The sequence below is a fragment of the Mobula hypostoma genome, chromosome 17, assembly GCF_963921235.1.
Source record: "Mobula hypostoma chromosome 17, sMobHyp1.1, whole genome shotgun sequence".
Taxonomy (NCBI): domain Eukaryota; kingdom Metazoa; phylum Chordata; class Chondrichthyes; order Myliobatiformes; family Myliobatidae; genus Mobula; species Mobula hypostoma.
This window is the reverse complement of record NC_086113.1, coordinates 7146256-7172105: the sequence shown is the minus strand read 5'-3', so window position 1 is coordinate 7172105 and position 25850 is coordinate 7146256. Positions and strand designations below refer to the sequence as shown.

The window sequence follows — 25850 nt, the reverse complement described above, 5'->3', positions numbered from 1 at the left end:
CAATTTTGGATGATTGTATAGAACCATCATTCACATTATCGTTATGCTGAAGTCTGTGTGGGCACTATAACTTGATTGGTGGTGGACATCAGCCTTAGCCACAATCTGCACTGTAATTCTATTGTAGTAAAAATGTAATTTGAACTGTCTCCTGGTGAATTGACTTTCAAGAAGAAATGTGAAATAATAGAGTTGCCATGCTAGTTGGCTTCAACTTCCCTGTATGAATTGGAACTTTCTTTGTGAAAAATACTCAGAGTAGAATTTTGTTTTGGATCATCCAAGAAATGTTATAAAACAGTATGTGGGTATTTTGATTCACATAACAGCCATACCTTACATGTATTGAACCTTGTTTGAGCAATGAGCCTGGCCAGGAGACTGATCTTTCAGCGGAAGATTGTTTGTTGAACAGTGATCATGACTCCTTAAGTTTTAAGATAGCTACAAATAAGAATAAGTACAGACTGTGTGGGAAACTATTAAGTTGGGGTTGAGCAAGTTACAGGAGTATTATTAGGCAGGAGCTAGGAATAGATCATTGGAACAATCATTTCTGGAGAAGTCTACACCTAACATGTGGAGGGTGTTTAAAGACCAAATGCACAGTGTACAGGACTGGTATGTTCCAGTAAGAAAGAAGGACAAGTACATCAAGGTAATGGAGCCTTGGACAACAAGGAACGTTGTGAATTATACAAATAAAAGGAAGCATATGCAAGATTTAGGAAACTAAAAATTGATCAGGGCTCCTGGGGAATGTAAAGCAGTGAGAAAATAATTCAACAAGAGAATCAGGAGAGCCAGGGAGAGCCATGGAAAGTCCTTGGCGAGTAGGAATAAAGAGAACCCCAAGCTATTCAATACACATATCAAGAGGATAACCAGACAGAGGGTAGTACACTCAAAGATAAAGGATAGAACATGGAGCAAAAGCAAAAGGACAGAACATGGAGCAAAAGAACATAAAGCAAAAGGATGTGTTCAAACTCCTAAATGAGTATGCCGCCTCAGTATTTGCCAAGGAGAAGACAAGGAGGATAGTGAAATCAGGGTGGACATGCTCATATGAGAGAGAGTTTTGAATGAGAATAGTGTTGCGTCTCTGGAAAAATGTTAAGGTGGATAAGTCCTGTGGGCCTGATGGGACTAAGACCCAGGTAGTTCAGAGAGCCATGAGATGAGATTGCTGGGACCTTCAAGATCTTTGTGTCTTCTCTAGCCACAGGCAAGGTCCTGGATGACTGGCAAGTCATTAATACTGTTCTTTTGTTCAGGAAGGGAAATAGGAACAATTCTGGAAGTTACAGACTGATAAACCTCACATCTGTGAGAGGTAAGCTATTGCAAAGGATTCTTAGGAAGAGGAATTATGAGCTTTTATTAGCTTTCTAATCAATAACAGTATGGTATTGCACAGAACAGTTCACATCTTACTAACTTGATTTGAGTTTTTTGAGGAGGTGACAAAGGTGTTCGATAAAGATAGAGGAGAGGATGCTGTCTACGTGGATTTTTGTAAGGCATTTGACAAGGCCTCATGGTAAGCTCACCCAGAAGTTTAAGATGCATGGGAATAATGGAGACTAGCTGTCTGGAATCAGAATTAGTCTGGCAATAAAAAATAATGATTGACAAAACTCATTCTAGTTAGAGGTCCAAGACTAGTCATATTTCCCACAGGGAATCATACTGGGATTTCTGCTGTTTTGTGATATAGATGACTTGGATGAAAATGTGGATGGGTGGATTACAGATGACACAAAGATTGGTGGCATTATGGATAGTGTACAGGATTACCATGAGACACGGGGTGGTAAATCTATGGCACACGCGCTCAAGGTGGCACATGCAACAATGTTGTTCACATGCACCATACAGTACCTCCCATTAAATCTTTAAACCCTACCCATAATAAAAAGATACAAATAATTATCATTTACTGCTAAATGAAGCACAAAATTTAGTTTTGTTTTTACAACCTGAGGGCAGTAAAATGTTTTTACGGGAAACATTTCACTGCGCTTGGTGCCAGATTGGCGGTTGCAGGAACATGCAACATGGGATAATACGTTTTGAAATTCTGCAGACCCAGTATATTCATCAGTATATATAACGCCTGCTGCGTTCACCAGCAACTTTGATGTGTGTTGCATATTCATCAGTATTTGGATAGAAAATGGTTGGGCCAGTTCTCACTGGTTTTGTCCTGCTTATTTTTCTTTCATTTAAGAGTGAACACTGGATATTCAGCGATAACAACAGTAAATAGTTTAGCATCACCATAAATATTCATGCCAGTTATTGTTTTCAGTGATGAACTTGGTCAAGTCAATATAGGCGTAGGCTTACTGATGAAACTAGTACTATGTGCATAGCTCTCAAACAACCAACACACGCCGGATATAAAATATCAGCTAATGTTAGTGCAGCAACAAGTCTCACTGACAGTAAAGTTATGCTTATTTTCTTTTCCTTGATTTTTTATGAATATGCACCAATACTTATAATTTCACATTCACATTTCTTACGTTATATATGGTACAATAACATTACTATTTAGAAATTATTTTATTTTTCAATTGTCTTTTAACCAGATGAATATTATTTTTTTGAACATTTTGTTATGCGCCATGTCATATGACGTGGGTGATTATGGTCTTTCCAAGACCATGATTGTTCTTGGCAAATTTTTCTACAGAAGTGGTTTGACAGTGACTTCTTCTGGGCAGTGTCTTTACAAGACGGGTGGCCCCAGCCATTATCAATACTCCTCAGAGATTGTCTGCCTGGCGTCAGTGGTCACATAACCAGGACTTGTGATACACACCAGCTGCTCATATAACTGTCCACCATCTGCTCCCATGGCTTCACCTGACCCTGATTTTTTTTTGGGGGGGGGAGGAGGGGTTTAAGCAGCTTGCCCAAGGGTGACTTGCAGGCTAACGGAGGGAGGGAGCACTTAACACCTCCTTCGGTAGAGACATATCTCCACCCTGTCACCTGAATTATGAGGTACAATAACAATACAATTTAGAATACAATTGTTACTTTTCAATTGTCTTTTTAAAAGAGCCATATTTATATTTGGGCAGGATTTCTAAAATGCTTTATTTCACTGTCTCCGTTAATCTTTTGTTAGTAGTTAAACAAAAATTACACATAAATAAGCCTTCTGGTCTGCCAAAATCTAGACCTATCAGTTGTGCCTCTGGTGGGTCTCAAACATGGCTAATGACATCTGAAGAGGATGCAAAAGCAAGGCCTCCTTTGGCTGCCTGCAGTACCCTTCATAACATTTCCAATAATGAGGATGTAGCTCTTGCCCATTCCCTTACCACAGCGGGAGAAAGAAGAACACAAGAAGTAACAAAGAGAGGCACTTTCAGGATGCACTGTCAAAGCACATCTAATCACACTACAGTACGGCTAAAGACTCCAGTCCACTGACTACGACTCAGATGGAGTGCCAGTATGTGCTTCCATGCAGGAAGCTGTTCTCAACAACTGGAGCTTCAAAAATTGGTTATAAATTCCCATTGCTCCACTCAAGTGTGTAACAAAGGTGAACTCCTACCAGTACCCATTTATTTCTCAGTCCACCCCCAGCAATATCCCAGGGATCATCACAGACAAGAAACAGAACTATGCCTACTATTCAATTACAAGGCTGTAAGAAAATGTCAGGGACTGTGAATTCTGCAAATCTGAACTTGGTTCCGTCATCTGTAAGACACAATTCAAAATATACTCACGACTTTCCTCCACCATCAAAGCCCTAGAAAGGCTGAAACTACTTCAATTCATTCAATAGAATGCAGCTAGCAGTATTCCAAGCAACATCACACAAGAGTCTTACTGTAATCCACCACTCATGCCACGTCAGCGGATCATAATCTTCATGGCACCAACTCATCAAGCCTTTATCAGCAGCACACAAAAAAGCCTCAACAATTTCTGTTAAAGACAATAAGAGCAAAGAGTCACCCACATGTAACCCCACCCCTATATGTTCAGTCGTTCACAATACTGGAGAGGCCACTGGAGTTCCTTCATCATGAAAAATACGAAGTGGAACAGAAAAATAATTCCTTGTCAGCTAATGATAAAGATTTAGAGATTACATTTCAAAGTAAATTTCTTATCAAACTACAAATTTGTCACCATATACAATGCTGAAATTCATTTCCTTCTGGACAATCACAGTAAATACAAGAAACACAAAAGAATCAATGAAAGACAGGACCGACAACAACCAATATGCAAGAAAACAACAAAATGGGCAAATACAAAAAGAGAGAGAGAAAAGAGAATAATAAATATAAAAAATAAATATCAAGAACATGAGATGAGTCCTTGAAAGTGAGTCTATAGATGGAGGGAATAGTTCAGCAATGGGCAGATAAAGTTGGGAGAAGTTATCCCCGCTGGTTCAAGAGCCTGATGGTTGAGGGGTAGTAACTGTTGCTATATACATACTGTTCCTATATACAAACTGTACATATACATATATATATACTCTCCTTCTTTGGTTGTCCATCGAAATCCAATGATGATGTCCACTCCTTTAACGGTGAGATCTTTGATGACTATACAGTCCTATCCTGGACCCACAAGCTCTATTGCAGGTGGGACATGTATATGTGGTAGTGGTGGCAACCATGGCTGCATTTCTCCTGGCTCTCCTCTGCTGTCTTCTGGTTGTTCTTTCCATCTCCAGAATACGAACCCCGTCCCTACACAGTTGTCGCCACGCGGTATGGTCAGCAGCAACATCCTCCAGGTCCTCGGGTCTGATCCTGCACTTCCTTAAAGTATTCTTCATCTGATCCTTATAGCGCTTCTTCGGCCTTCCAGCTGAGTGTTGACCATGACGTCGCTGGCTGTATATATAACACTCCGCGGGTTAGCCGACATGGGGGCATCCTTATCACGTGCCCCAGCCACTGCAGCTGGTGCTGGGTGATCATGGCCTCAATAATCCTGCAGTTGGTCTTTACAAGTATCTCAGTGTGAGGCACCCACTCACGCCAGGTAATTCCCAGGATGCGCTGGAGGCAGTTTATGTGGAAGTGCTCCAAGGACTTGATGTGACGGCTGTAGGTTACCCATACTTCACAGCTATAAAGGAGGGTGGTGACACAGACCGTTTGGTGTACGGTGACCTTTGTGGAGGGACGAAGGCTACTGTTCTGAAAGACTCTACGCCGAAGTCTCCCAAAGGCAGCTGATGCCTGTTTAATGTGGCTCTGGATGTTGTTGTCAATGCCGCTATCCTCAGAGAGAATGATCCCCAGATATTTGAAAAATGGCACTACTGACAGCTTTTCACCACCAACAGTGAAGGCAGGTAGAGTAGGTGGGACACTGGTACTCCACTGGCAAACCACTTCTGTCTTGGTGGTATTGACAGTCAGCTCCATCTTGCTGTACGCTCTCACCACCACAGCAAGGACAGTCTGAAGATCCTCCGGAGTATGGGCCACAAGAGCACAGTCGTCTGCATACTGCAGCTCCAGGACCCGCTCTCTACGGAGTTTGGTGGTTGCGTGGAGCCTCCTGATGTCAAAGAGTTTGCCATCTAATCTGATGTCCACTGCCACACCGCTGCTGTCTTCAACCTCGTTGTGGAGGAGCTTGGTAACACACAAGAGGAAGATGTTAAAGAGCACAGCGCTAGTACACATTCCTGCCTCACCCCTGTGCGTACAAGGAAGGGCTCGGACTCTTGTCCTCCTATGGTCACCTGAGCAGTCATCCCATCGTGGAACTGGCGGAGCATGTTAACAAATTTATTGGGACAGTCAAACCTGAGGAGAACATCCCATAAGAGCTCTCTTTGCACAGTGTCGAATGCTTTGGAGAGGTCGACAAAGGCCATAAACAGGTCCTGATGTTGCTCCCGGCACTTTTCCTGAAGCTGCCGGGCTGTGAAGATCATGTCGATCATGCTCCGGTATATACACACATATATACACACACACATATACATACGTACATAGACACATATATTTTTTTCAAATGTGTATCATGAATTTGAGTGTCAATACCTCTAAGGACCTTACTTGGTCCACTTTGTCACAACATCTTGATGCAGCTATAAAGAACGCAAGACAGTGGCTATATTTCGTTTGAGGGTACTTGGTGGGTTACCTAAAACACTCGAAAACTTCTACATTGGTACTGCGGAGAGCATTCTAACTGGCTGCATCACTGTCTGGTATGGTGGGGGGGAAGGATATTGCACATGATTGAAGTAAGTTGCAGAAAGTTGTTAGTCTAACTCCATCGTGGGTACTAGCCTCCTGAGGAAGGTGGCATCCATCATTAACAACTCCCACCACCCAGGATACGTCCTCTTCTCACTTTTGTTATCAGGAAAGAAGTACAGGAGCCTGAAGGCACACACTCAACAATTCAGGTACAGCTTCTTCCCCTCTGCCATCCGATTTCTAAATGGACATTGAACCCATGAACACTACCTCACTATTCTTTTAAATTCTGTTTTTGCACTAGTTATTTAACTATATAACTATAAATATATATATTTACTGTAATTCATATTTTTTCTATATTTGCCATGTATTGCATTGTACTGTTACAAATTTCACAACATATGCCGGTGATATTAAACCTGATTCTGATGTATTTGAGAAGCAAACTTTTGAAGTGCCAGTCAGTTGCCTCTCTGAGCAAAAAGAGGCATTTATAGAGGAATCCTCTTGGTGTCTGTCCCTGTGCTATTATGCTTGGGTGGATCTACTTCAGTAGCTGCAGCTAAACTGCTGGATGGCTGCTCACTTTCACTGGTGAAAGTGTTGGGTGCTTTGAAGAAGTCCTTATCCATGAGACCTGGTTTTAGACTGTGGTAGCAGCTGGAACTAACTGATCTGAGACATTGGAACTAACTGATCTGAGACATTGACAAAGTGGCAGCAGTGAGAGATAGAATTCTGGAAAGAAATTGTTGAGAGGATGAATGTAGTCATCCTTGAAAGTGACAGCATATTCTTTCTCTAAAGCAGGGGTTCACAACCATTTTTATGCCATGGACCCCTACCAAACATTCAAAGGTTCATTTTATTGTCAAAGTAGTTTGCAAAATACGACTCTGATATTTGTCTTCTCCATATAGCCACAAAATACAGAAAACATATAGAAGCAGTTGAAAGGAGACATTAAACTCTCCTGCGCAAAAGAAAAAAAACAAAAACTCACAAACCCCAAACCCCCCCGGCCCCTCCCTCACATAAAAAGTAATAAATCGCTAACACGGAGAAAAGCAACAAGAACGTCAAACCTCAAACCCTCAAACCACCAGTCAACAACAAGAAAGAATGGGTGAGAACACGAAAAATGTAACATAGAACTGCAAGGCCAATATGAACTACAGTCCAATCCATAAATTTCAGCATTTCGATAACATTTCAGAGATCATCAGGAAGAGCAACTGCTCGATCCCAGCGGCCCTTCCAAGGAGAGTGACTTGAATCCAGTATCACCTCCGAGAAGAATGACTCGAACCCAGCATTAACCAAGGGGTCCAGGGACCCCAGGTTAGGAACCCCTCCCTGCTCCAAAGAGCTGTCTCGTCTTCCTCATGGTACGTCTTCAGTGCTCCTGTAAATTGATGTACACTGAATTGCTGAGTCCCTACTTCTGAAATCCAACTTTTGAGATCTCATCAAAGTTGGTAACATGAGCTGTGGTGGCAATGACTAAGCTTGAATGGGGAAATGAGAGCACTCAGTGTAACATTGTGCTTGTATTCGCATGAAACCTGAGACACGAGCCACAATGGTTCAGCTTGCAAGTGCCTCTTTTTCCATGCCAGAAAGGACTGGCTGCAGCCTCATTATAAAGCCTCCTGCAATGTTAAAGCTGTACCCCATGCCCTTTTTAATATTTCACCTGGTTTTCAGACGGGTTGAACAATGCTCTGAGGATTTTTTTTACATATGCCCCAGGCTACTGTGGGAAGTGATGGAGGAGATTGCTGAGCCTCTGGTGATGATCTTTGCATCATCAATATGGACGGGAGAAGTACCAGAGGATTGGAAGATTGCAAATGTTGTTCCCTTGTTCAAGAAAGGGAGTAGAGATAACCCAGGAAATTATAGGCCTGTGAGTCTTACTTCAGTGGTGGGCAAATTGTTGGAGAAGATCCTGAGATGCAGGATTTATGAGCATTTGGAGAGACATAATCTGATTAGGGGTAGTCAGCATGGCTTTGTCAGGGGCAGGTCATGCCTTATGAGCCTAAATAAATTCTTTGATGATGTAACAAAACACATTGATGAAGGTAGAGCAGTGGATGTAGTGTATATGGATTTCAGTAAGGCATTTGATAATGTTCCCCATGCAAGGCTCATTCAAAAAGTAATGAGGCATGGGACCCAAGGAGACCTTGCTTTGTGGATCCTGAATTGGCTTGTCCACAGAAGGCAAGAGGTGGTTGCAGATGGTTCGTATTCTGCATGAAGGACGGTGACCAGTGGTGTTCCACAGGGACCTGCTCTGGGACCCCTCCTCTTTGTGATTTTTATAAATAACCTGGATGAGGAAGTAGAAGGGTGTGTTAGTAAGTTAGCTGATGGCACAGAAGTCGGGGGTGTTGTGGATAGTCTGGAGAGTTGTCAGAGGTTACAATGGGACATTGACAGGATGCAGAACTGGGTTGAAAAGTGGCAAATGGAGTTCAACCTAGGTAAGTGTGAAGTGGTTCACTTTGGTAGGTCAAATTTGAAGACAGAATATAATATTAATGGTAAGACTCCTGGCAGTGTGGGGATCAGTGAGATCTTGGAGTCCGTGTCCACAGGACACTCAAAGCTGCTGCGCAGGTTGACAGTGTGGTTAAGAAGGCATATAATGTGATGGTTTTCATCAGCTGTGGGATTGGGTTCAAGAGCCGTGAGGTAATGTTAAGGCTATATAAGACCTTAGTTAGACCTCACTTGGAGTACTATGTTCAGTTCTGGTCACCTCATTACAGGAAGGACGTGGATGCTAGGGAGAGAGTGCAAAGGAGATTTACAAGGATGTTACCTGGATTGGAGAGCATGCCTTTTGAGAATAGGTTGAGTGAACTTAGCCTTTTCTCCTTGGAGCGATGGAGGATGAAAGGTGACCTGATAGAGGTGTATAAGACGATGAGGGGCATTGATCATGTGGACAGCCAGAGGTTTTTTTCCCAGGGCTGAAATGGCTAACATGAGGGGGCATAGTTTTAAAGTGCTTGGAAATAGGTACAAGGGGGATGTCAGAGGTAAGTTTTTCCACACAGAGAGTGGTGGGTGTGTGGAGGTGGATAAAATAGGGTCCTTTAAGAGCCTCTCAGATGGGTACATAAAGCTTAGAAAAATAGAGGGCCATGCGGTAGGGAAATTCTAGACAGTTTCCAGAGTAGACTGTATGGTCGGCAAAACTTTGTGGGCTGAAGGGCCTGTAATGTGCTGTAGATCTCTATGTTTTAATGCCCATTAGCCTTTATGTATAGTTTCAAAGTCAAAGTAAAATTTATTATCAATGTTACCATATACTACCTTGGGATTCATTTTCTTTCAGGCATTCAGAGAAATTAAAGAAATACAACAGAATCTATAAAAACCTAAACATAAACAACGGCTGACAAACAACCAAGGTGCAAATAAAAAATAACACAGAGAAGACGAGTTGTAAAGAATCCTGTAGCTTGCAGAATCAGTTCATAGTTATGGTGTGTGAAGCTATCCACGCTGGTTCAGGAGCCTGATGGTTGAGGGATAATAACTGTTACTGAACCTGGTGGTGTGGAACTTAAGGCTCCTGTATCTCACTCCCTCCAGTAATAGGGAGAAGAAAGAGAGCAAAGCCTGGTTGCTGGGAATCCCTGATGACCGATGCTGCTTTCTTGTGGTAGTGCTCCATGTAAAGTCAGCCACAGCTATGTCATCCTGCCTTCAGGATACTTCTTCAGCTTTGGGATTATCTATTCTGCACCTCCCAAATTGCTCCCAGAAATTCCAGCCATTCCCGCTCTGCTGTCATCCCTGCTAGCGTCCCTTTCCAATCTTTAGCCAGCTCCTCTCTCAAGCCTCTGAAATTCCTTTTACTCCACTGTAATAGTGATACATCTAACCTTATCTTCTCCCTCTCAAATTGCAGGGTGAATTCTATCATTTTATGATCATGGTCTCCCCTAAAGGTTCCTTTACGTTAAGCAATCTAATCAATTCTGGTTCATTGCACAACACCCTGTTCAGAAGAGCTGATCCCCTAGGGCTCAACCACAAGCTGCTCTAAAAAGCCACCTTGTAGGCATTCTACAAACTCCCCCTCTTGGGATGCAGCACCAACCTGATTTTCCCAAAGAATCTGCATATTGAAATTCCCTATTACCACCATAACATTGTCCTTTTGACAAAGTTACGGTAATGGTGGGGAGGGCTAAAGGACTGGCCTATATCCACCACTTTCTATTGACTTTTCTGTTCCTATGCATTGGTGTTTCCATACCAGGCTGTGATGTATCCAGTCAGGATATTCTTCACTGTGCATCTATAGAAGTTTGTCAAGGACTTTGGTGACATGCCAAATCCATACAAACAACAGGCTGCAGGAAATATCAGATAATGGGTGCTAAGTGGTATATGCTAACATAGATATTTATGATGACAATAAATTTACTTTGTCTTTGACCCTCTCCTACAAAGGGACCAGGGGTCCATGGCATAAAAAGGGCTGGAAACCCCTGCACTGGATAAACTTTAATAATTCCATAAAGAATGAAGATGAGTTGCAACCCAAGAGTTGCAAAATATAATAATGTAATTACGAACTATTGTGGCCCAAAGTAGTAACTAAATAGAGAAAAATGAGTAATGAAATGTAAGACATTATTTGAGTGTTGCAGCTGAATTCACTTCAAAGTCTGCAGACATTATATCAACAAAAAAAACTCATTACATCTTATCCATGCTTCACCAAACAATAAGCACCTCAATCAGGAAATATCATTAAATATTCCAGTGGAAACCCAACACTTCTGGTCAGATGGGCTAGATCTCTCCAGATGATTAAAACTCATTCAGAAAGAAACTGAGCTGAAGCAATTTAAGGTTCAGCTTCCTCTTCTCCCCTGGAACCAGTCTGGAAATGTCATATCATTCTCTCATTCAGTACCAGTCAATTAAACGGCAGTGGTTTAGTCTGTTACAGAATGATTGTCAGTTCCAAGACAAAAGCACGATGACAGATAAGAAAGACTCTAAGGTAGCAGGATGGTATTAATTAACTTCAGAAATGTTAACAACATACAGTTTTTAAGTTGTTCACTGAAATGTAACACATGGAAAATATGCTTAGTGTTGGTCACTCTTCAGAAACAAATGATCTGCAGGTCAAGATGAAAATCAAAAGGCCGAGACAAAGTGGATGCGGAGAGGATGTTTCCTATTGTGGGGGAATTTAGAGGCAAAGCCTCAGAATAGAAGGATGTTCCTTTAGATGAGGAGAATTTTCTTTAGGCAGAGGGTGGCGGACCTGTGGAGTTCATTTCCGCAGATACCTCTAGAGGCTAAGTTATCTGATATATTTAAGGTGGAGGGTGATAGGTTCTTGCTTAGTAATGGCGTCAAAGGTAATGGGGAGAAGGCAGAAGAGTAGGATTGAAAGGGTTAATAACTCAGCCATGATTGGATGGCAGAGCAGACTCGATGGGCCAAATGGCCTCATTCTGCTCCTGTATCTTAATGGTCTTAAATGCTAACAATGTAGTTGTTCATTTGTTGACTGAAATATAAGAGATGGAAAAAATGTTCAGTGTTAGTCACCTTTCAGAGACAAGTGACCTGCAGCTCAAGATGATAAATATAGCTCATAATAAGGCTACAATTAACAGCAAGTCACATTTAGATAACATTTCTTGCACATTGATAAACGTGCAAGACTGAAAAACGCTACTTTAAGCTGGCAGAGTGTTTTACATTTTCCCCAATTTCTACAGAAATCTCAAGCAATATAAAAATCGATTGGCACCTACTTGACAATTTATCTCCAAATCGTGGTCCAGCCACTTGGGAAGATTCCACAAAAACACGTTACCTGGCCTTAGCAGCGAAGTGCCATCAAACTGCATATGTAAGACCAAAGGGTTAGAGGCACGACACTAAAACAAAGAGGAAGGATCTTGAGATGAGGTAAAAGCAGAATGAGTAAAGATCAAGAAGGAATGAGTTTCAGATGACAGCTCTGTCTACAGCTACCTAGTTTGTCAGCTCCCTGAACATTCCTCAGTTTTAATATAAAAGCCATTGTAGTTTATGAGCATGTGATTGCTGGAATCTCCAGCCAGTTTTCTGATGCAAGCAATTTTGATTGATTAATCTCATAATGTCTTATAAGATCTGAAAGGTCTAAAAAGGTTTAGATTCAAACTGGTAGCAGCTCAGGATCCTGACTGAAACATGCATTTCTGAATGGTCCATGAATTCTACCTCACTCTCCCTCCTTCGGAATATTTATTTATTTATAATTGCAACATGGTATTTTTTGTGTCATGCACTGTACTGCTGCCACAAAGCAAAACACGTCATGACGTTATGTCAGTGAAGAGCATTGGATAGCTCTGGGTCTGTACTCACTGGAGCTTAGAAGAATGAAGGGGAGGTGCCTTAATTGAAACCTATTGAATATTGACCGGAAGTTTCCTCTAGTGGGAGAGATGAGGACTGGAGGGCACAGCCTCAGAATAGGATGTCCCTTTAGAACAGACATGTGGAGGAATTTCTTCAGCCAGACAGCGATGTGTCTGTTGAATTTACTATCATAGATGGACGTGGAATCCAAATCATTGGGTATATTCAAAGTGGATGTTGATTGGTTCTTGATTTCTTGATCAGGTTAGATTAGATTAGATTATGAGGACACGCAGTCCTCTTTTATTGTCATTTAGTAATGCATGCATTAAGAAATGATACAATGTTCCTCCAGAATGATATCACAGAAACACAAGACAAACCAAGACTAAAGAAACTGGCAAAAACCACATAATTATAACATATAGTTACAACAGTGCAAAGCAATACTGTAATTTGATAAAGAACAGACCATGGGCACGGTAAAAAAAAGTCTCAAAGTCTCTTGAAAATCTCATCATCTCACGCAGACAGTAGAAGGAAGAGAAACTCTCTTCCTGCCATGGACCTCCAGTGCCGCAAACTTGCCACTGCAGCACCCTGGAAGCACCCGATCACAGCCGACTCTTGCGTCTGTCCAAAAACTTCGAGCCTCCGACCAGCTCTCCGACATCAAGCACCGAGCACCATCTCTGCCGAGCGCTTTGACCCCAGCCCTGGCAACAGGCAATAGGCAAAGCCAAGGATTTGGGGCCTTCCCCTCCGGAGATTCTCGATCACACAGTAGCAGCGGCAGCGAAGCGGGCATTTCAGAGGTTTCTCCAGATGTTCCTCCGTGCTTCTCACATCTGTCTCCATCAAATCAGGATTGTGCACGGCCCCTACTTAACAAATATGATATCATTTTGGAGTGGCCGCACGCGTTGCATCACGCTGCCATCTTCTCCTCCCCTCGGCTTCTTGATTAGTAAGGGTGTCAATGGTAATGGGGAGAAGGCAGGTGAATGGAGTTGAGCAGTTAATAAATCAGCCATGATTGAATAGCAGAGATGACTCAATCGGCTAAATCTGTCTAATTCTGCTCCTACATCTTATGGACTTTGAACTTTAATCTATCTTTTAAAGTTCTTTGCGAATATAACAAGCAGAATAAAATAGAGGAAAGCCTGTGGGTACAGAGTGTTTGGATTCTGGAAGGCATTTGTTAAGGTTCCTCACTGGTGGTTCACCAGCAAGGAAACAACATATAAAATTGGTGGGAATGTACTGAAATTACAGTGGCAATTGGCCACTTAAAGAACATTTTTTAAGGAAACAGGACAGATTTGATTGCCTGTATATGAATGGGAACAGTTCCTCAAGAATGTGGTATGGAGGGTTATGATCTAAGTGCAGGTCGATAGGACTAGGCAGAATAATAGCTGGGTCAAAGACCCACTTCTGTGCTGCAGTGTTCGGTGACCAAGTAACTGCAGAACAAGCAGTGGTTCAACCCAGAGATAGGTACATGTAAGCAGATATCATAGATGGTGTAAAGGCACAGAGTACAGAGGTCAATTAGTGTACAATAGTTTGCAGTATTTGACGTGATCTAATGTGATTTAATTTATGGCGTTTTTATTCTTATTTAAATTTTATTTTTGGAGCCAGCCTAATCTCAATAAAGTTGAAAAGGATTCTGTTTTGTATTGCTCTATCAGCCTTGTTTAGTTCTGCTCCACCAAGAATGTTTTGAGCTGACCTTCAAAGAAATAATTACTTGCAGTAAAAAGGGCAATTCTGAATTCAAGCCACAAATATTGTGACATTAATAAACCTTCTGAGAGCCCACAAGGCAGCATGTTTCTAAGGAAACTATTCAGAAGCTCGTGCTATGATGCAGCCTGCTCCGATCATAGTTCTCACGAAGCCAGGTTGATGACTACAACACTATGTCTCTACAGTGTAACCATGTACACCTATAATTGGGGATTACCAAATGAGTTTTGTTCCAGGCTGTTTATCTCTTTGCCTTTTCTAATGAGCATTATTGAATAAGAATTGACTTAAGTAATGCAGTGTTGAACAATAAGTTCTTAATCAGTCCAAGGCTCTCCTGCAAAGCTACACAAGTCTGCCTAACTAAGAAGTCGAAATACTTGTGAGATAAGTCATTTCTTTTGTTATGTTGGTGAAGGCACAAGGATGAGAATATCAGAGCTGCACGGTTTTGCAGGAGAATGGCATCAGGTAACCTACAATGGGCCAGAGAAAGAGCAGCAAACCATAGGCCATAAGCAATAGGAGCAGAAGTAGGCCATTCCACCCATGGTTTGTTCCACCGTTCCATCATGGCTGATTTATTAACCCCATTCTTCTGCTTTCTCCCTTTGACATCCTTACTAATCAAGAACCTTTCAACCTACATTCTAAGTATACCCAATGACTTGGCCTCTATAGCTATCTGTAACAATTAATTCCACAGATTCACCACCCTCTGGCCAAAAAAAAAAATTCCACCTCACCTCTGTTCCAAAAGAATATCCTTTTATTCTGAGGGTGTGCCCGCTGGTCGTAGACTCCTCCCACTTTAGAAAACATCTCTCTACATCCACTCTATCTAGCCCTTCCAATATTCAATGGGTATCAATAAGATCTCCACTCATTCATCAAGACTCCAGCAGGTGCAGAGCCATCAAATGCACCTCATACATTAACCCCTTCATCCCTGGAAGCTCCACTCATCCATTTCCAATGCCAGCACATCCTTTCTTAGATAAGGGTCACATCAGCAGAACGTCACTAAATTATGCTCCAATTCATACAAACAGTGGTTAGATTATTTTACCTTCAACCTGTTACCACAGGTCTGCTGGCCACAAATAAAATTAAAATATGGGCAAGTTGATGCAGCATCCAAGTTCACCATTATGATTTAGCTTGAGCCTTTGATCCCTAAATCACACTCACTTGAGTTATCAACCCCAACTGTTCAATCTATGAAAGGAAATAAATCTTCCCGCAGGGGCGGGAGGGGAACAAAATTGGATTATGTACATCGATGCCAGATGGTCAGCATGTATTCTGTGGCTAAAGGATCTATTTTCATTCTCTGCCTGTCATCAAAGACTGAACAGTCAGATAGATTCTAAATTCTAAAGCTTCATAAGATATTAAGATTCAAGATTCAATATTGTTTATTGTCATTCTTCAGTGCAAAGAAGAACAAAACGATTATTACTCAGGATCTGATTCAGCATTAAAAAAATCACGAAGAAAATAAAGATCACAATAAAGAAACCAAAAAAAAAACACAATAAATATAAGTATAAAAGCAATCGTATAAAACACAATGTACAAGCAACTTATATACATACACTGATTATATTGTGTGTGTGTGTGTGTGTGTGTGTGTGTGTGTGTGTGTGTGTGTGTATATAAGACTGACTGTATGGGTACTGAGTGATTGTATCTACAAAAAGTAGAGGATACAGCTAAGTCCATCATGGATAAAGCCCTCCACACAACTGGGCATATCTACAAGAAATGCTGTCGCAGAAAAGCAGCATCCATCATCAGGGACCCCACCATCAGGACATGCTCCCTTCTCACTGTTACCATCAGGAATGTGGTACAGGAGCTGCAGGGCTCACGCCACCAGTTTCAGGAACAGTTAGCACTGTCTTAGGGTGCACCATAAGACCATAACATATAGGGTAGAATTTGGCCCATCAAGTCTGCTCCACCATTTCATCATGGTTGATCCATTTTCACTCTCAGCCCCAATCTCCTGCCTTCCCACCTCGTATACTTTCATGCCCTGACCAATCAAGAATCTATCAACCTCTGCCTTAAATATATAAGTATTAACCTGGCCTCCACAGCCACCAGTGGGCAATGAATTCCACACTCGGCACTCTCTGGCTAAAGAAATACCTCTTCATCTCTGTTCTTGAAGGAAGCTCCTCTGTTCTGAAGCTGTGTCCTCTGAGACTCACACACCATAGGAAACATCCACTCCACATCAACTATATCGAGGCCTTTCACCATTTAATAGGTTTCAATGAGGTTACCCTTCATTCTTCTGAATTCCAGTGAGCACAGGCCCAGAGCTATCACACTCCTCATATGACAAGCCTTTCAATCCCAGAATCATTTTTGTGAGACTCCTGTGAGCCTTCGCCAATGTCAGCGCTTCCTTTCTTATATAAGGGGCCCAAAACTGCTCACAATACTGCAAGTGAGGTCTCACCAGTGCTTTATGGAGTCTCAACATTACATGCTCACTTTTATATTCTAGCCAAAGTGGATAATGTCACTTGCCCCACCATTGAAATGCTCCCACAACCAATGGACTCACTTTCAAGGACCCTTCATCCCATGTTTTCGATATTTATTGCTTATTTTTTTTATTATTATTATTAATTTATTTTTGTATTTGCAGTTTGTTGTGCAAGGAAATGAATCTCAGGGTTGCATATGGTGACATATATGTACTTTGAACTTCGACGCTGGGTGATGTGTACGTAGTGCTGGTGGAGTGGATTAATGGGGGGAGGTGTTGATCAGCCTGGTGGCTTGGGGGGAGTAATTGTTTTAGAGTCTGGTGGTTCCTGATGGGAGTGGGGCAAACAGTCCATGAGCAAGATGGATGGGATCCTTCATGATATTACTGGCCCTTTTCTCTCTATATACGCCCTTGAAGGCAGGTAGGCTGGTGTTGTTGATGGGTTCGGCAGTTTTAATTACCCGTTGTAGAGCCACCCTACCCGCTGTAGAGCAGTTTCTGTACAATTTCCACACAGAGAGGCAGCATGTTAGGATGCTCTCCTTTGCAACCTGAATTTATAACGGGATAATTATATTTACAGAAGTGACCAACCTGAGGACCGAGAGGACCCAGCTGTGCTTCATAGAGCTCCTTACAATCTCTGATATCCTTTGTTAACTTTGAGACTATTCTTGGACATTTGCCACACTCTTCTTGAAAATGCAATACTGTGTTAACTATTCCTGACAGGAAACAATTATTTGCTGCATTTATTAAAACACAACAGAAATTTCCTTTAGTGTCAATTGAAGCCTATTATGTTACAATTATCATTTATTGCAAATTAAAATTAACCAGTGACCAATGCAAGCCATAAGTGGTGCTTTTTCTACAAGTGGAAGTGTAGCACTTACAGAAAATCAAAACTGCACACTAACAAAACAGAACATACACTCGGTAGTCACTTTATGAGGCACCTCCTATACCTAATAAAGTAGTTACTGAGTGTATGTTTATGGTCTTCTGTTGCTGTCTCCCATCCAGTTCAAGGTTCAACGTGTTGTGTGTTCAGAGATGCACTCTGGCGCACACCTGTTGTAACATGTGTTTATTTGAGTTACTGTCACCTTCCTGTCTGTTTGAACCAGTCTGGTCATTCTCCTCTGACCTTTCTCATTAACAAGGGGTTTTCACCCACAGAACTGATGTTCACTGGGTGTATTTTGTTTTATTTTTGCACAATGCTCTGTAAATCTCAGAGACTGCTGTGCATGAAAATCCCAGGAGATCAGCAGTTTCTATGGTACTCAAACCATCTCATCTAGCACGAACAATCATTCCACAGTCAAAGTCACTTAGATCACATTTCTTCCCCATTCTGATGTTTGGTCTGAACAACAACTGAACCTCTTGACCATATCCGCATGGTTTTATGCATTGAGTTGCTGCTACATGATTGGCTGATTAGATATTTGCATTAATGAACAGGTGAACTGAAGTACCTAATAAATGGGCCACTGTATGTAATCATAACGAAGATTAGATTCAGATTCATTTATTTGTCACATTACATCAAAACATGCAGTGAAATGCACCATTTGTGTTAACAATCAACAAACCTCAGTATATGTTGGGGGCAGTCCACAAGTATTGCCACACATTCTGGTACCAACATAGCATTCCCACAATGTTCAGCAGAACAACACAAGCAGTAAAAACAACAACAGCCAGAACATAAGAACAGCAACAGAAAAGCAAGTTCTTTACTACCACCTCACACATACAGCCTCTAAGCCTTTAACAGACTCACAAACATCTAGCCTCCAACATCCAGGGCTTCAGCCATCAAGTCTCACTTGCGGACTCTCCAACTTCCGTTCCTGACTCTTAGGCTTTAATCTTCAGTATCGACCCTAGGACTCACCAATTATCCCACCCCAAACCACAGGCCTCGAACTCTAGACTTGCCATCTTGCCAACCTAAGCCCTCATGCCTCCTGCACACATGGACATCCAATTCGGGAACCCACCAAAATGTGGGCCCACCAGCCCTTATTCTTACTGATCTTCATCCATAGCACTTGCCAGCCTGACATCTGACCATGGATGTTCTTCATCACACATCCACGTTACTAGGCTTTGAATGTGGAATGGAGGCCTAGAGTCCGGCCTGACCTCTAACGTTGGCACAGGCAAGCAGCATCCATCATTGGGGACCCCCCCACCACCAAGGCCGTGCTTTCGTCTCGCTGCTGACAATGGGGAAAAGGTACAGAAGCCATAAGACTCACACCGCCAGGTTCAGGAACAGTTATTACCCTTCAATCATCAGGATCTTGAACCAAAAGGGGTAACTTAAATCAACTTCATTTGTCTCATCATTGAAATGCTCCCACAACCAATGGACTCACTTTCAAGGACTCCTTATCCCATGTTCTCGATATTTATTGCTTATTTGTTGATTATTACTATTTCTTTTATTGCTTTTGTATTTGTACATCTTGCTGTCTTTTGCACACTTGTTGTCTGCCCTATTGGGTGTGGTCTTTCATTGTTTCTATTATAGTTCCTGGAGTTGCTGAGTATGCCCAAAAGAAAAGGACTCTCGGGAATATATATCATAACATATATATACTTTGATAATGAATTTACTTTGAACTTTGAACATATCCGTCTCTAAATGCTAACCTGACTCCTAAACCACCCCCTCCCTTTCTATCCCTAAAACCATCTCTATGAACCAAAAAAAAACAACTAAGCCTGAGCCATGATCTCAATGGAGATGACAACTTGATGCCATCTTGACTGGATGCTTACAATGAATATTTGCCTAATTTATTCAAATTCTTGTTACAGCCACAAACACAAAATACTCTGCAGATGCTGGGGTCAAAGCAACACTCACAACACGCTGGAGGAACTCAACAGGTTGGGCAGCATCCGTGGAAAAGATCCATCGATGTTTCGGGCCAGAACCCTTCGTCAGGACTGAAGAGAGAAGGGGCAGAGGCCCTATAAAGAAGGTGGGGGGAGGGTGGGAAGGAGAAGGCTGGTAGGTACCAGGTGAAAAACCAGTAAGGGGAAAGATAAAGGGGTGGGGGAGGGGAAGCAGGGAGGTGATAGGCAGGAAAGGTGAAGAAGGAATAGGGGAAAACACAATGGGTAATAGAAGGAGGCGGAACCATAAGGGAGGTGATAGGCAGCTGGGGGAGGGGGCAGAGTGAAATAGGTATAGCGGAAGGGAGGGGGAGGGAATTACCGGAAGTTGGAGAATTCTATGTTCATACCAAGGGGCTGGAGACTATCTAGACGATATATGAGGTGTTGCTCCTCCAACCTGAGTTTAGCCTCATCATGGCCCCAACAGACTCACAAGTGAAGTGTTGCCTCATTTGGAAGGACTATTTGGGGCCCTGAATGGTGAAGCCATTTGGTGGAGTCTTGTTGCAGCCATTTCTGTCAGCCAGTAAGATAGAGCAATTTAAATATAAACACGAATCACAGAGAGGCCTTCAAGGCCAGCAGTGCAAAGTTCTAGCCAGTACTAGGTATTATAGATTACTGTTGGAGAGAGCAGCCAGAGGGCTTGCAGTCCTGAAAGGGTTAAAATCAAAACAACCTTTAGCTCTAAAAAGGTTATTACCAGATCCTCACACGCTGAAAGAGTTCATCTAAAAGCCCAATTGCAAGTACTCTTCTGTTGAATGATGCAATATTTTTTCTATTCTTCAGGAAGTGCTATTAAGGTGAAAGTCCCAATCACTTGCAGGATCCCAACTTTTTTTTAAGATAAGATTCTTCCATGAAACAAAGTTGCCCCTGCAGTACTAATCACGCTGTAACTGAGAAGATAAATGCTTCACAGCTTTAAATTTATTTGGTCAAGACTCCATAGGTGGTACATGCAATTCCAACATCTTCATCTGAAACTTCAAACTCCAAAGGAGGACATTTAGATTATGATGCCCGTTGTGTTTCTTTTAAAGAGCAATCAAATCATCTCCTGATCTCCACTTGTCCGCAGCTCCTAAGCTGCACAACCTCCAATATTTACCTAATATCTTTTCATAATATTTTTTATTGGGTTCATGTGGGTAGTTTTGTTTTGTTGCTGCCTGTTAGGAGACAAATCTCAAAGATGTATAATGTATGCATACTTTGATAATAAATGTACTTTCAACTTTGAAATCAGTTTACCATCTTCTCATTTAGAATGCAGCAGATACCAACAACTCCAAAGATATTCAAATTCCAAAGTAAATTTATTTATCAAAATATGTATACCATATACTAACTTGAGATTCATTTTCTTGCAGGCATTTACAGGAAAAATAAAAAAATACTGGAGATTTACATTCTGTAATTAAGTTTTTATTATATTTTATGATGTATTATAATGTTAAGGCATCCATTAGTCTTGCGAGACCATGGATCTGCACCTGGAAAGTCTTCACTCTCCAGGGCGCAGGCCTGGGCAAGGTTGTATGGAAGACCAGCAGTTGCCCATGCTGCAAGTCTCCCCTCTCCATGACACCAATGTTGTCCAAGGGAAGGGTATTAGGACCCATACAGCTTAGCACCAGTGTCGTCGCAGAGCAATGTGTGATTAAGTGCCTTGCTCAAGGACACAACACGCTGCCTCGGCTGGGGCTCGAACTCGCGACCTTCAGATTGTTAGTCGAATGCCTTAACCATTTGGCCACGTGCCCACACTGTATTGTAATGTACTGCTGTCATAAATCAACAAATTTCACGACATATGCCAGTGTATTAAACTGATTCTGAATCTATGAAAACCAATACATAAGCAAAGACTGCCAACCAATCTGCAAAAAAAGACAAATTGTGCAAATAAAAAGTATCACCGAGAACATGAGTTGTAAAGTCACTGAAAGTGGGTCTGTAGGTCCTAGAATCAGTTCAGAGTTGTGGTGAGTGAAGTTATTCACACCAGTTCATTAATCCCCATTGTCCCTATGGATCTTTTGCCAACAGTTTAATGTCCATGATCTCCAGTTATTAACCTACTTATCAAATGAAACAACTTTGCTCTATTTACGTTTTCAAAATAGTTTATTATCCTGAAAATTTCCAGTATATCATCTCTGAACCTTCTCTGATTCAATAGTAGTAGTCCTAATATTTCCCTTAATTAAAGTTTCTTATCAACTTCTTCCCTTTTCTTTCCATTCCTGATGAAGGATCTTGGCCTGAAATATTGACCGTTTATTTCTTTCCAAGGATGTTGCCTGACCTGCTGAGTTTCCCCAGCATGTTGTGGTGTTACTCTGGCTTTCCAGCTTCTGCAGAACCTCTTGTGTTTACAATATTTAATAAACTTCATTGTATGCTTTCTAAGGCCTTTAGATCTTCTCTAAAGCGTGATGTGCAATATTTACCTCTGGGAATTTGTTGGATCTGAACTTGGGTTTACAAAAATAACTGAGTCACGAAGACCTGCAAGCACCAGGTTCCTTTTGCCTTCTTTCACATCCTAACCTGTAGAAGGTTAAAAGACTCTTGAAGCAATCAGTGATTCCTTTTTAAAAAGTTGACTGCTTTCACACAACGCACCAGCCATCTTCACTAATGAGCATGAATATTTGAGTATCAAGAGGAGAAAGGATATCCTGTGTGGCAGTTATAAGTGTTTAAAATGCACAACAATAATACGGTTTAATAGCTCATGCTCCTTCTTTATAAGTATCAGTAACACTTCAAGTACGATTGGTTGGTTGTCCGTTGCTGACATCCCACCTCTCCCAGAAGTTCCGGGAGTCTCCCCGCATATTGATAGCGGCTCCCTGACACCCAGAAATTATATACAATATCCCGGAAATCAATTTTCTTGAGAGGGAGAGGGAGAGCGAGAGCGAGAGCGAGCATCCTGATTGGTCTCTCTTCGTGCTAAGTATCAATTTTCTCTGTGGGCAGGCTTTACAGTCGACCTCCAAAATAATGACAGAGTTGCTCGCTGCACTGTTTGCAACAGTGACTTTTCTATTGCCCCTGGTGGGTTAAAATGTAAAAGACATGTTGAGGTGAGTTTAACAGGTGTCATTCGTTTATTAGCATAGCTAACCTTATTTAAACTAGCTGGCTAGCTGCTAAGGAGCTACTCTATTGATGTCCTACGTGATGAGGCCAAACTGCCTGTAGACTTGCTTAAAGTTGTAATAGAATAAACATGATAACATAATATAAATACATATTTTAATGTCACATTTTCTGCATATACCCAACTTGGTTTACAGATTAGACAAAATCACTAAACAAAGTATTACATAGACCCTTGGAGGTCAACCGGGGGGGGGGGATATGGGGGGGGATATAGGGTTGCTGGGGGGGCGGGGGTGCTACCTCCCTAAAATGGTGGTGCTACTCCCTGAAATGAGTTTTTGCAGGGTGGGATGTCTGCCGTTGTATCCAATGATGACAGTCTGAAACTGGAGTGGAAGTGGTTTTAAAGTGGAAAAGCCACTGCACTTGGGAAGTTACAGCCCATTCATCTCTGAAGCCTGGGTCCAGTGGTACAAGCATTTGTCACAACTGGATTTGATAGATGTATACAAAATTATGATGGGTATAGAAAGAGTATATGCAAGCAGGCTTTTTCCACTGAGGTTGGGTGAGACTACAACCAGAGGTCATGGGTTAAAAGTGAAAGGTGAAAAGCTTAAGGGGAACTTGAGGGGAAACTTCTTTACTCAGAGGGTCATGAGAGTATAGAATGAGCTGCCAGCACAAGTGGTGCATGGGAGCTCAATCTCAAAACTTAAAAGAAGTTTGTATAGGTATATAGATATTAGGGGTATGGAAGGCAGGCCGATGGGAATAAGCAGTTTAAATGGTTTTGACACAGACTAAATGGGCCAAATGGGTTGCTTCTGTGCTGTATTTTTCTATGACTCTATGGGGGTCTTCCTTGGTTGCAGAAGATGACCATGACTTCTCCTGTGCCTTGTCATGCCCTTCATACACGCCTGTGCCCATGAAGCTTTGCAAACCATCTTCCTGACCATTGCACCGAGGTGATCTCATTCACCCAGTCCACCAGAGCTGACTTCATGTGCTAGGACAGGCACGTCACTATCTCACCGGGGTACGAGGCCCACTGGCTCCCCTCACCCAATTCAGCCCACTAGTCAAAGCAATATACTGGGAAGGGGCTGCAAACAGCTATTTCATGTTTAATTATAGTTTGAACAGCAATTATATTAAGTCATTCTTGAGATACAATTTTCACATTTTTCAATACTGACAAAAAATTGAAAATGGTAAGCGGAAGGAAATGTAAAGAGTTGGATAAACTAGCAGCTGATATGATTCCATATTTAGCAATGATAACCAAAACCAAAATACACTCATTATCTCCAGGCTGTAACATTGCCGATACGTATTAAGACTTATCACAAGGCAATGCAAAAATAAACAACTTTTGTGGGTGGAGTGAAAGAATAAGGAGGTGTAATGAGATCCCCTGTATTCCACTCTCAAGGTGTTCCTAACAATAGGTATAAGAAATGCATAAATTCTTACTGTAATTTACATAGTGCATAATTAAATTCCTGGCACAGAGAGCTGTTAAAATATGTGCATTCTGTTATTCCAATCCAACCATACCGTTCATGTTACACATATATGTCTCACATTTACAAATACTACATTGTTTCTTTTTGAGAAGAAAGCACGATTACACTATTAACAGCTTTAACCTATTTATAGTTTCAGTCCCTTTGAGAGGATCAAAGAAATCTGTGCTTCTGAAATAGTATCTATTTCTTGGCTTGAGGAAGGTGTCACTTCTTGGCTTAAAAATGTGTCAATTTTGACTCAGTTCAGTCGTGTGCCATTTCTTCCAGTCTCCAGCAGAACAACTTCTGAAATACACTCAGATCACAAAGCTCTTTGATATTTTCTGTTATATTTTTGTAGAAATTAAATGACTTGTGTATACTTCTAATTCTGTCCTATACTTACACAAGATTTCTCATGGTAACACATACTTCCGTATCACTCCAACATCCCATTTCTGAATGACATACTAGACCATAAGATATAGGAGCAGAATTAGGCCATTTGGCCCATTGAGTCTGCTCTGCCATTTCATCATGGCTGATCTAGTTCCCTCTAATCCTAATCATCAGCCTTCACCCTGTACCCCTTCTTGCCCTGACTAATCAAGAATCTATCAACCTCTGCCTTAAACATACCCAATGACTTGGCCTCCACAGTCACCTGTGGCAACAAATTCCATAGAGTCACCACTCTTTGGCTCCACATCTCCATTCTAAATGGATGTCCCTCTGTTCTGAGACTGTGTCCCCAGGTCTTAGACTCACCCACCAGAGGAAACACCTTCTCCACATCCACACTATTGATGCCTTTCAATATTCCATACGTTTCAGTGAGGTCTCCCCCCATTCTTCTGAATTCCAGTGAGTAGAGGCCCCAGAACAATCAAACACTCCTCATACGACAGGCCTTTTAATCCCAGAATCAATGGATGATGGTAACATATGAACACTTTAATGCAGCTTAAAACTTTCATTACATGGCTGGAATCATAGTTTCTAGAATTAGAGAGTAACTAATTCTTCAGAAATGTTAAGACAAGGGGAACACAAACTAATCCTCATGAGAAGGATCAGAAGTGGAGAGAGTGAGCAATTTCAAGTTCCTGGGTGTCACTACCTCTGAGGATCTAACCTAGTCCCAACATATCGATGTAGTTATAAAGAAAGCAAGCCAGAGGCTATATTTCATAAGGAGCTTGAGGAGATTTGGCATGTCACCTAAAACACTTGAGCCTTTCTACAGATGTACCACGAAGAGCACTCTGACAGGCTACATCACTGTGTGGTATGGCGGGGGGGGGGGGTGTTGGATGAGGATACTACACAGGATCGTAGAAAGCTGATAAATTAGACAGCTCTATCATGGGCATTTGTCTCTGTAGTATCCAGGACATCTTCAATGAGCGG

The 25850-nt window shown here is 41.8% G+C and overlaps 1 protein-coding gene across 7 annotated transcripts in view; it reads right to left on the bottom strand.

The window, feature by feature from the left end:
- Positions 1-25850, bottom strand: part of LOC134357816 (RNA-binding motif, single-stranded-interacting protein 3) — a 1318209-nt gene that overhangs the window by 1144173 nt on the left and 148186 nt on the right. Inside the window, exon 1 of one of the 7 annotated variants that reach the window (XM_063069506.1) lies at positions 3860-3897. The exons of the other annotated variants lie outside the window; for them this stretch is intronic. The gene's annotated coding sequence lies outside the window, so the exon portion shown is untranslated. Of the gene's footprint in view, positions 1-3859; positions 3898-25850 lie in introns of those variants that run through there. 7 annotated transcript variants of the gene reach the window in all.